This window comes from Apteryx mantelli, chromosome 2, assembly GCF_036417845.1.
Source record: "Apteryx mantelli isolate bAptMan1 chromosome 2, bAptMan1.hap1, whole genome shotgun sequence".
Lineage (NCBI taxonomy): Eukaryota > Metazoa > Chordata > Aves > Apterygiformes > Apterygidae > Apteryx > Apteryx mantelli.
The window spans coordinates 111176308-111186344 of record NC_089979.1 but is presented as its reverse complement, the minus strand read 5'-3'; the positions used below and the strand labels follow the sequence as shown (position 1 = coordinate 111186344).

Here is a 10037-nt window from a genome sequence, read left to right as displayed (position 1 = left end):
TGTCTTCCTGAACAGTTTAGTTTTACTTTAACGGAGTGGCTGCATATCATTACATTCAGAGGAAGGTATCGTAAGGTTGATTCATAATCACCAGTGCATAACATGTAGGGCAACCTTTTTGGAAAGTACAAAGGGTAATCGTGGATTCAGCCAGTATTTCTGTCCACAAGCATTGAAAAATCATGAGTGGGACTCCCTAACAATGTAGAAATTTTTAAAACTGATGGTTTGGAGATTTTGCTTCCTCTTATGGGATTGGGGTACTCAGATGGTTTCACAGTTTCAAGACTTTTCAATACATGGTGGTTAGAGATTTATTCCTGAAAAGCAGAGCTGAGAGGGGTTTTTTTGTTTGTTTGTTTTTTATATTTGAGCCTGTGATTACAGGAATTACAACATTAGGAAAAGCAACAATTTGTATTAAACTCACAAGAATGCTGTTCCCACTGGAAGGCGTTTAGATTTGGGGGCCTTTTCCCCTTTTTGCAAATGAATCCCTGCTCTGTAAAATTTGAGATAGCAAGAAAAATCCTTTTTTCTATTTTTTTTTATTTGGCCATTTTTTTTATTAAAATCTCCTAAGCCCTGTTATATGGAGATGAGTTGTTTATATAACAAACATGAATGTTATTCACTTAAAAATTCTCTTATCTTCTCTGAGGGTTAATCAAGAGAGAGACTCTCTAACCCATGGAAAGCAGGGTGAGACTCTCTCTACTCTGAAATTTTAAATAAAGGAATCAAAGGGAAATAATCCCCAGCGATACCTCAGGGAAGATTTAATTAAGAAAATGAAATTGCATTAAGAATGACCCATTGTGGACTGCCAAAAAGCCAACAGATGAGGAAGAAATTTGTTAGCTGTGTCTGCCCATTGGTAAGAGGTTGCGCAGTGTACCAAGTCTGTGAGATATGATGCTCAACTGAGTGGCTTAAAGCGGTGTTTAATTACCTGATTGATTAAGGTCATCTTCCTTAATTCAGTACTGCAGGAAGCGCACATAGTCTGTGAAACATCTTACAAATTCTGTGGATCAGGCTGGTGATGGTGTGAGGCCCTGTGTGGGTCCCTACTCATGCCTCACATAAACTGCATATTAGTGAGTCGCCCACCAGTTCATAGATACTGGCTGTTTATAACTTCCACTAATTAAAAGGGAGCTACAGTCTAGTATGTGGCATCAGTTGAAGAGTACTATTTAATAGCCACGTAAGCCTTACATGCAAAATTTTCTCTGAAGCAGAGGGGGTAAGTTTACTAAAATTTCAGCAGGCTTATGTCACTTTAAATCACTGGGGCTAATTTTTCATGCATATTGGCCAGGAGCATTCATTTCTGCACCGACTGTACTCTGTCTGTTCATGTCTGGAGGTGAAAGGGCGGTTAGTTGGTTGGCAGAAGATCAGCCAAGGAGTGGACACCTATGCATGACTGCAGATATTAAGAAAGCAGCAGAAGTTGTTTCTCTTGCATTGGCCCTGGTTGCCTCAGGTTTACTAGAGGCATGGAAAGGAAGAGGCTCACTTGTTCCCTTGATGTGACTGGGTGAAGAGCTTAGAGCTGTGCGTCGGGAGAAAGTGCATTGAGGTCCTGGTCTCAGCTTTAGAGGTGAGGCTTGTTTTACAATTCCTGACTGAGAATTAAATTGGGAAACTCTGTGGAAAGAACATCTGAACTGAGGAGGAGGAGGGGATGTAAAGACTCCTGCACCTTTACTCACCTAGGTCATGCTTTTGAGATTGACTTGACTCATGTGGTCCTTAACAAACCAGGGGATGACATTTACAAATAAAGGCTGCAAGGCTGGGTCCAGTGTCTGTAATAACATGTGTTTTTGTAAGTCAGTAGTCGTCGTGGTGCTATGGCTGAACAGTTTCTGTTGTGCCCTGTGAGCTTTCTGTAACTGCACAGTTCTCTCTAAGCCTGCTCTCTGACAATTATGCAGTCATTCCCTTGCTCTCACCATTAGTATAATGGCTAGCAAGAACATTATTTATCCCTTTGCTCCGAGTGACTACTGCTTCCATAATCTATTTTGCATTAAACTAATGGCCAACTTGTGTATGCAATTTTCCTCCCCCTCCTCACACAGTGAGGAGGATACCTGTCATTGCTTTGTCCCATTTGTCTTTTATTGCAGATGAAAATAGAAAGAATTTGACAAGAAATTAGAGCAACTGTCATATCTTGTTGTGTCCCACCATCTTCTGTAAACCTCCTTACTAAAAGGTATGCATATAATAGAAAATGCCAAATTAAAACAACCCCTCCCCACATTCAATTACTTTGTTGCCAAGTGTAATTCCTCAATTTTGAGACAGCTGATTCTAATCACTAGCAATCATTGCTTTTATATACTTATCTCTCAGTGAAAAGAGATATTTAAAGTGGCTACTTGATAAAATGGGGTACTGATCATTTCCAAGCTGTCCCTTATGAAAAAGGAAGATAAATTTGGCTCTCAGTTCCACTAGTATCTCTCCCACTGCCTTTCTATTGCAAAATACTGATGACTTTACAGCCCTACTTCATCTACTCTAGGGTTAAAACATCATTCCAACAAGTAAGTATCTATTTTTCTTTCCTGTGACTGATCCTATTTTGCCCTTCTGTTAATCATTGTCTTTTTTGAAATGCAGTGCCTAGACCTGTGCACAGTAGTATAGGTGAGTCCCTACTAGTGCTCTTCTAGAGGAGTAAGTGTTGTAGAGCACAAATGATTACCTGACATGTCTGTTCTGGGAGACTGTGATTAGAAAGAAGGCTTGAGGAGATGAGGGAGCATAGAAATGCAGAGCTGAAAGTGACCCGTAGAGGCAGGAGCGGCAATACCTGCAATGTTCATCAGAAGTTTGTGTGGCTGCTTTCAAAGGCCTCCTGGGATGGAGAGTCCAAACACTCTTGTCACAGTGTGTTCCTGTGCTTCCCTGTTGCTACCATTAGCAAGTTTCTCCTAATGTCTAACCTGACTTTTTCTCACTGCAGTATAATCCCATTGCCTCTCATTCTATCCACTATGGGTATAAAGAACAAATTATGCTTTCCTCTTTGCAGAAAGTTCCTACATACTAAAGGGTGTCACTTTTACTTACACTGTTTCTCCCCCTGAATCTCCAGTCTCTTTTTCCCTGTTTTATTGCTAACCATTTCCAGTTGTTGTATTTCCATTTTCCTATGGGTTGTGTTTTCCTGAGTTTTGAGCTTTCCTGTGGCTCTTCTCTGGACTTGTTCCAGTTGGCTCATATCTTTCTTCAAATACAGCATCCGGGAGAGGATGTAGTACTGCAGTTGAAGCTTTACTAATGTTCAGCAGAGTGGAAGTATGATTTCATGTGTAATGCAGGCCACAATCCTGTTTATCCATTCCAGCCTGCTGTTTGTCCTTTGCTCAATAGCTTGATGTTGTTGACTGATGTTTAGTTTGTCATCTGCTCTTACCAATGGATTCCCTCCCAGAGTACTCTTACCTTGCTAGAAGTTTTTCTCCCTGTATTTATGCAGTTATTTCTGCCTGTGTACAAATTTGCATTTCTTTTTTTTTTTCCATTTTCTCCAGTTTGTCAAGATAATTTTGGATTTGAATCCAGTTCTCCAACATAGTTGCAGTCTTTCTCAGTTTCATGTTGTCTGCAGATTTAATAAGTGTACTCTTTTCTGTGATCTAGCTAATGAAAACACTGAACAGAACTAGACCCAGAAAGGATGACCACAGAATTCAGCTTGGTACCCCCCATACTTTCATGTAGAGCCATTGATAACTGCTGTCTGGATAGAGCTCTCCAGAAAGTGTTCCAGTCAATCTGAATTAATCTCACTGAGATCATGTTTTTCAAACTTTCTTATGAGAATGTTAGGTGAGACCATGTCAAAAACATTATTTAAAGTCAAGGTATAAAGTATTTATCCTTTTTCCCTAGCCACAAAAACTGTTACTTTGCTGCAGAAGGAAATGAAATTGGTTTGAGGTGATTTGTTTTTGATGCATGTATTTCTCGTTACTTTCAGTTCCCAATCCTCTTGATGCTCTTTTTGGATCTGACCCATTCTAAGAGCGCTTGGGCTCTCTGTCAGAAATTAAACACCTGCCAGAGGGAATACAGTCCAGTCCCTGCTTACTCTTCTTTATCTAGACTCCCCAGTCTCTGGGGCAAGCTCTGGGTTTTTCTCTCTGTTCTGGAGAAGCGTCTGGTATGTCTTGAGCACTGCTGAAGTCTAATGATAAGATTGTATATATTCAGTGTCTAGGCAATAGAAAAATCTGTTTTTTTGTTTTTGTTTATTGTTGTGTTCCCCCCCCCCGAGAACTACTGCAAGATTCAGAAAGTTAATGAACTGGTCAGGCGTATCAGTGTATCAGCCAGTCCTAACAGTCACCAGCTAGAAAAAGACCATTTGGTAGTAGTGACTGGAGTATTTTCCATGCTATTTAAATAGCACCCAAGTATGAGACACAGTTACTACAGATAAACTGAATCTCAGCTTTTTTCTCTCTCTCTCTTTTTTTTTTTTTCTTTGGGTACCTCATTCATTCAGCTACAAATGCATAAGATTGGAAGAAAGTGGAATCCAAAATATAGCACAAACTTTATTCATGAATGGCTAAAATGAAATTATTGTAGTTTTAAGATCTGCTTTTTTTCCTCTACTGTGTGACTAGAAAAATCTTTTTAGATGAGAACCCTCGAAGCTCTCTGTTTCCTAGATACCTGTTTATCATGAAAGTGTTGATGTGTGAAAAAAGCAGAATGAGAAGTGCAGTGTTTCAGTGAATCAGGGTAGTCTTAGTTAGGGGTGTTTTGCTGAGGTTTCAGCCTGTCCCCATCAAAGCAGATGTTAGATCCCAGATGATTTCAGAGGGAGGAGAAGCACTGAAGCACACTAATCCATTTTTAAGGTGCATTTTTTAAAAAAAGCTTCATTTATGAGCTGATTTAATCCATGAATCCTAAAACTTATTCATGTCTAAAATATGCTTTATTTACTGAAAGTTATTTCATCACTGTGTAGCTATGGAAAACTTGTACTGGCCTTCCTTCTTATTTTGTACAGTGGAACTTAGCTGCCTTTTTCAGTTTTCTTCTTCCTGGAATCTTGAAAATAGTGTTACATGCCTCAGAGTTGTTTTCTTAGGTATAAGAAAGGCTTGTCTGCCTGCATGTTAGCGCTGTTGATACAGAAGAATTGACCATGTTTCTAGGTTTGTGAAAAGGACATTGGAACACCCCCTGCATACAAGAAAACACATAGACCTCTTAATGTTTCAGAGGAAGGTCTCTCTGGCCTGGGTATAGTTATTTAAGTGCCTGACACCTGTCCTGCTATGCCTGTGTTGTTTTTCTATGGCAATGCCTTTGGACTGATGGATCTGCAAAGTTTTCACTGCTCTAAGTGTCATCAAGAGTTTAGCTCTAGATTTTTGCTGGACGCTACAAGCTTGAGGAATAAAACATTTATTCATATTTTTAGTATTAATTTTCTGTGGAAGTAGTAAAAATAAAGTGGTTAAAATTTAAATCTCTAGGCTTAGTATTCACTGAAAAAAAAAGTATAAGACAAAAATCTTAGTGGATGAGAGTTACAAAAAGCTGAAAAATGTCAGTGTTGGATGTAGAGCATCAAATGTGGTGAACTGTAATATGACTAAGAAGGACATGCAATACATCTTCTATAAAACATTATAGAAATGTTATTTGACAAGATTTAGCCTTAATTCAACACAGGAATGCTATTCTAGGTGGTCTTTAAACATTCATTTATATGTCTCCTCAGAGCTTACGTTATTGGTGATTCAAATTGTTTTTTGAGCCAACAAACTTATTTGGTCTGTAATCTTGCAAAGGTTTAGGCATATCTTCAATTTTGAAGCTAGAGGACTATGTAAAGTGATTAGTGAGACTCCGCTTAAAATTAATTTGAATGGGCTCAAGCAGAGTGTGTGTCTACCAGATTTTATTCAGGGAGCCTAAAAGCTTAGGATTTGGCTACTGGGAGGATTTAAGATACCTCATAAGTTCTTAAAGTAATTTAGTGGTGGCTTTTAGTTATGGCTTTTTTTTTTTTTTCTCTTTTAATTTAAAGAATTCAGGAAAATTAAAGAGCAGGATTGCCTAGGTAAAATTTTAAAGAACTGGGGAATGAATGCATCTATCTATCTACCATTCACTTTAAAAAAAGATGCCTAGATAATTTTTTAATTCTTTTTATTTTCTGTAGAATCAAATTTGAGCAGTTCCTTAATAGTTTCCTTAATTGAGGCCTTAATCTGACCATATATATATATATGGCATGGAATATTTTCTAATTCATTATCTTATTAAACATATGCATTTTATGCAGTGTTTACAAGACATTGCAGTTAATGGTCTTTCTCCTGTCTTTGATGCCTTTTAAAGTTATTTGACTTGCCAAAATTGTTGGGTTTGGTTTTTGGTATCTAGATATTCTGAAAAGGAATCTATTGGGTTTTCACATATGTTGTTTATCCCTTGGAAAAACATAACTATGCTGGTTCTGAGAACAACATTTAAAAGAAAAATGTGACATCTCAGGAAGTATTGGGTGAATTATTAGTAAATGTTGTTGATTTAATAGTGAGCTCAATTTTTGTTGCTCCTCTTGTTACATTTGCTAATATTTCAAAACATTTGGTTTTCAAGGAAGAATTTCTCCACCCCGGTTTATCTTCCTTCTTTCTTGAGTCTGCAGTGAAGATGAAATGCTGAATTTGACATGATCTCCATGGCAGCACACATTAGTTTCCATGGCAACCCATTTCACAAACAACCCTACAACTTTACTACAGTGTCAAACAAAAGGAGAAGCCCGCCTGTTGGAGCAAGCTCTTATCAAGGTTAAAATTAAAAGGTGGGGGAGGGGAGGACCAGAGAAAGAGGTTGGGTGAGATAATGACTTCTTGCAATTTCTTCTTTTAAAGCTCTTGCTCTAGGGTAAGCACACCATTTCAAAACCTATATTCCCCAGTCCATAATTACTGTGCTACCCAGCTGCATTCCTGCACATGAGTAGGTAAGTGATGTGCTGTCACAAGTCTTTTATCCCAAGGTGCTTCTCTAGCCTGGTTTCCTAAGGAAATGAGGCTTATGGAATAACAGGTGTCTCTTTTGACTGTCTCTATCTGCCTCCTGCCATATCTCTCCCCTATAGCTTTTGACCCCACTGATCAGATCATCTAAATTTGACGGAGGGGCCAAAGCTGAAGAAGTAATTACGTTCCTCTAGGTGTTGTGAAAACTGACTTCTGGCTCCCTGTTTAGTCCCTGGAATAAGGTTGTGGGCATATAGAGAATTGAGTAATTATAGGCATCTAAGCTAGATGGTTATAATAAGCAGTATAATAAAGCCTGTATTCCTTTGGTGATGATCTGAATTCAGGAAGACGTTTAAGGACATGCTTACTGTATTCTTCCCATGTAAGGATGCTTTCCTGAACTGCAAAGTGAGGGAAGTGTGAGAGAATGATATTCTGGGAAACAGTTAATGTACATACTTCTATGTCAAGATAATGGCCCTGGGAAGGCACATGAGAAAAAAAACTGAGTAAGGGCTACAAGCCATGAAGGGACTTTCAGTTGTATACTGAATATAATCCATACAACAGGCTTGTTCATTGCAAGGATTGCAAGCAATAAGTGGAATAATTGTTTGGCTTTTTGTATTGTGCTTGCATTGCATGTTGCCTGGTCAGGATGCTAAAAGACAGCTGTTCCTGACCCCACCATGTACTTGGCAGGCTATTGCTGGGAACTGAAGGTGAAAATGCAAGTTGGAGTTGAGGGGACGGAGGACTTAGTAATGGGAGGGTTTGGGAGTGTGGGCAATGATAAATTAGTGTCTTCAGTGGTCTGCTCCCTCATTTGGGTTGTGCCTGTCTCCTGTCTATGCAAGACAGTCAGTTTCATATGCAGAGAAAAGACTTTATGATTGGGTTTATGTTACTATGTATATCACTGGAAAGGTGATTTACTCTTGGCAGTGTCTGTTTCTCAGATACATTGAAGATGATTTAAAAAAGCAGCATAAAGATTTATATTGATCCTGGTCTAGAAGTGCAAGGCTACCAAATTATTCTTTTCATTTGGAAGTGACTCCCATTAAACTTTATTTTATGCCATACTATTCTGCACATCATCTTTTATGGGTAGATGGGAGAGGTGTGGGGTTTTCTTTCGTTTAAAGATTCAGTTGGGCTACATTTTAGAGCTGGCTGTACAAGGTGAAATGCAGGAAGAAACCCATGCATATAGAGAAAGTCTGTTGATTAAAACAAACACAGATAACCTAAGCTAGCATTCTCACATGTAACTATGTGGCAAATAGAAGGCAGCTTTAGTCTGAGAAACTTTCAGAGTTAGGAGTAGGTTCTGAAGTCTTAGCTAAAGGCTGGGAACATTTTCCTATTCAGGAAAGTGGGACTCTACTTCCAGCTCCAGTGGATCCTAGAGGATTGGGTCTTTTGGTACATTACTACTCAGATGTGAGTTACCACGGCAGAACTCTGCTTACTGTACAAACTAACAGTGGTGAGAGATGCCATACTTCAGAAGGAAAAGAAAACAGTTGTCTGACAGATATCTTCGTTTCCTCTCAATGTCTGAAACTGCTAAGAAGTTTGGACTCTTGGAAACGATCCCAGTAGAAATGGTCTGTTGAACACAGTTTTGATGAAATGGTCAAAGATGTGCAGAGTCAGAATTTATTACCTGCCTTTCCGTTTTACCTGGTTACTCTAGTTTTCAAAAGTGACCAGTGATTTTTATTTATTTATTTTTTAAGGATCTTGCTTTCCCTAGATCTCCTCAGAAGCTAGGTATTAGATGGCTTTCACTTGCTGAAAATTAAGTCCCTTGAAGTTTCTGGTAAAACAGAGGAACATGCAAAAACTACACGTATTACAAATCTTACCTGTAGAAATGTTAACTCTATAAGCAGCCTAGGCTGTGCTTCTGTTTCTGCTTCAAAAAAGCAATAGCTGTGATGAAAACAACTAAACTTCCTAAATACCAAAAATATATTGATGCCTTTCAGTAGCTGAGGTGCCATCTCATAATGTTCAGTCTGGAGGGTTGATGTGGAAATCTGGATGTTCTACTTTAATTCCTTTTCATGGTTATTATGCTGTATCCTGCCTACATGTCATGAGGAGTTTAGTCCCTTCCAGACTGACAACCAACAGAATCCATCTTTGGCGGATTCCTGCTTAGCTTTCAGCCTCCTTCCTGCCCTTATGACTTCCCAAACCCAATCACTGATTCTCAAGCCTGAATTAGTTGTGCAATGGTGGTCAAGCCTGTTCTAAAGAGTCTCAGCTTGTTTCCTGCACCACTCAAAAGTAGCTTCTCCACCTACCCTCTTCCTTGGTTTTAAGCTTATCTTTCATACCTGTCATTCAGGCAAGGAGTAGCAAGGCAGGGTAAATTAGACTCGCATCTGTATTTCAGTATGTTTATGAACAGGATGGGACTGATGTGCATGGCTTGCCAGTATTATGATTTCAATATTTATTCTCAATACATTTCTATGAACTGTGGTAATGGCCTACTTTTTTCTGCTCTGCCTCAGACTGTTAAAATTGCAATGTGGGCTCACTGCTGAAGAACTACCAACGTATTTGCCTGAATGAAAGCTGTGAATCTGTTCAATGGCTTGTAAAAATAAACTTGTTTCACTGAGATTTCCTGCATCACGAGGTTTGCAAATTGTAAAAATGCAATATAAAGAAAATGGATTTTGAGTAATTCCTTAATCTGGTTTTCAGGGGTCAGGATGCTCAGCTGTGTCTTCTCCCTGCTCACTTTTTCATATTAAAGATTAATTGCATATTGTAGAGAATCCTTGATTAAGCCAAGGAGAAATGAGAGCAAAAATCTGTTCATTATAAGCAGCATGAAAATAATAATGAGCAAATGTCAGGCTTACCTGTCTACCTTACAAGAGATACTTAAAGGACTTGGATTTCTGTGGTGCTCTGTCTGTTGTTATTAAACAAAAAAGAATCATTTACTGTTTTACAGGAAAG

The 10037-nt window shown here is 38.7% G+C and overlaps 1 long non-coding RNA gene across 1 annotated transcript in view; it reads left to right on the top strand.

Moving 5' to 3' along the window:
- The first annotated feature begins 2144 nt into the window (after positions 1–2144).
- Positions 2145–10037, top strand: part of LOC106495265 (uncharacterized) — a 42451-nt gene continuing 34558 nt past the window's right edge. Inside the window, exon 1 of the long non-coding RNA XR_001294416.1 lies at positions 2145–2230. This is a non-coding gene — a long non-coding RNA (uncharacterized lncRNA). The remainder of the gene's footprint in view (positions 2231–10037) is intronic.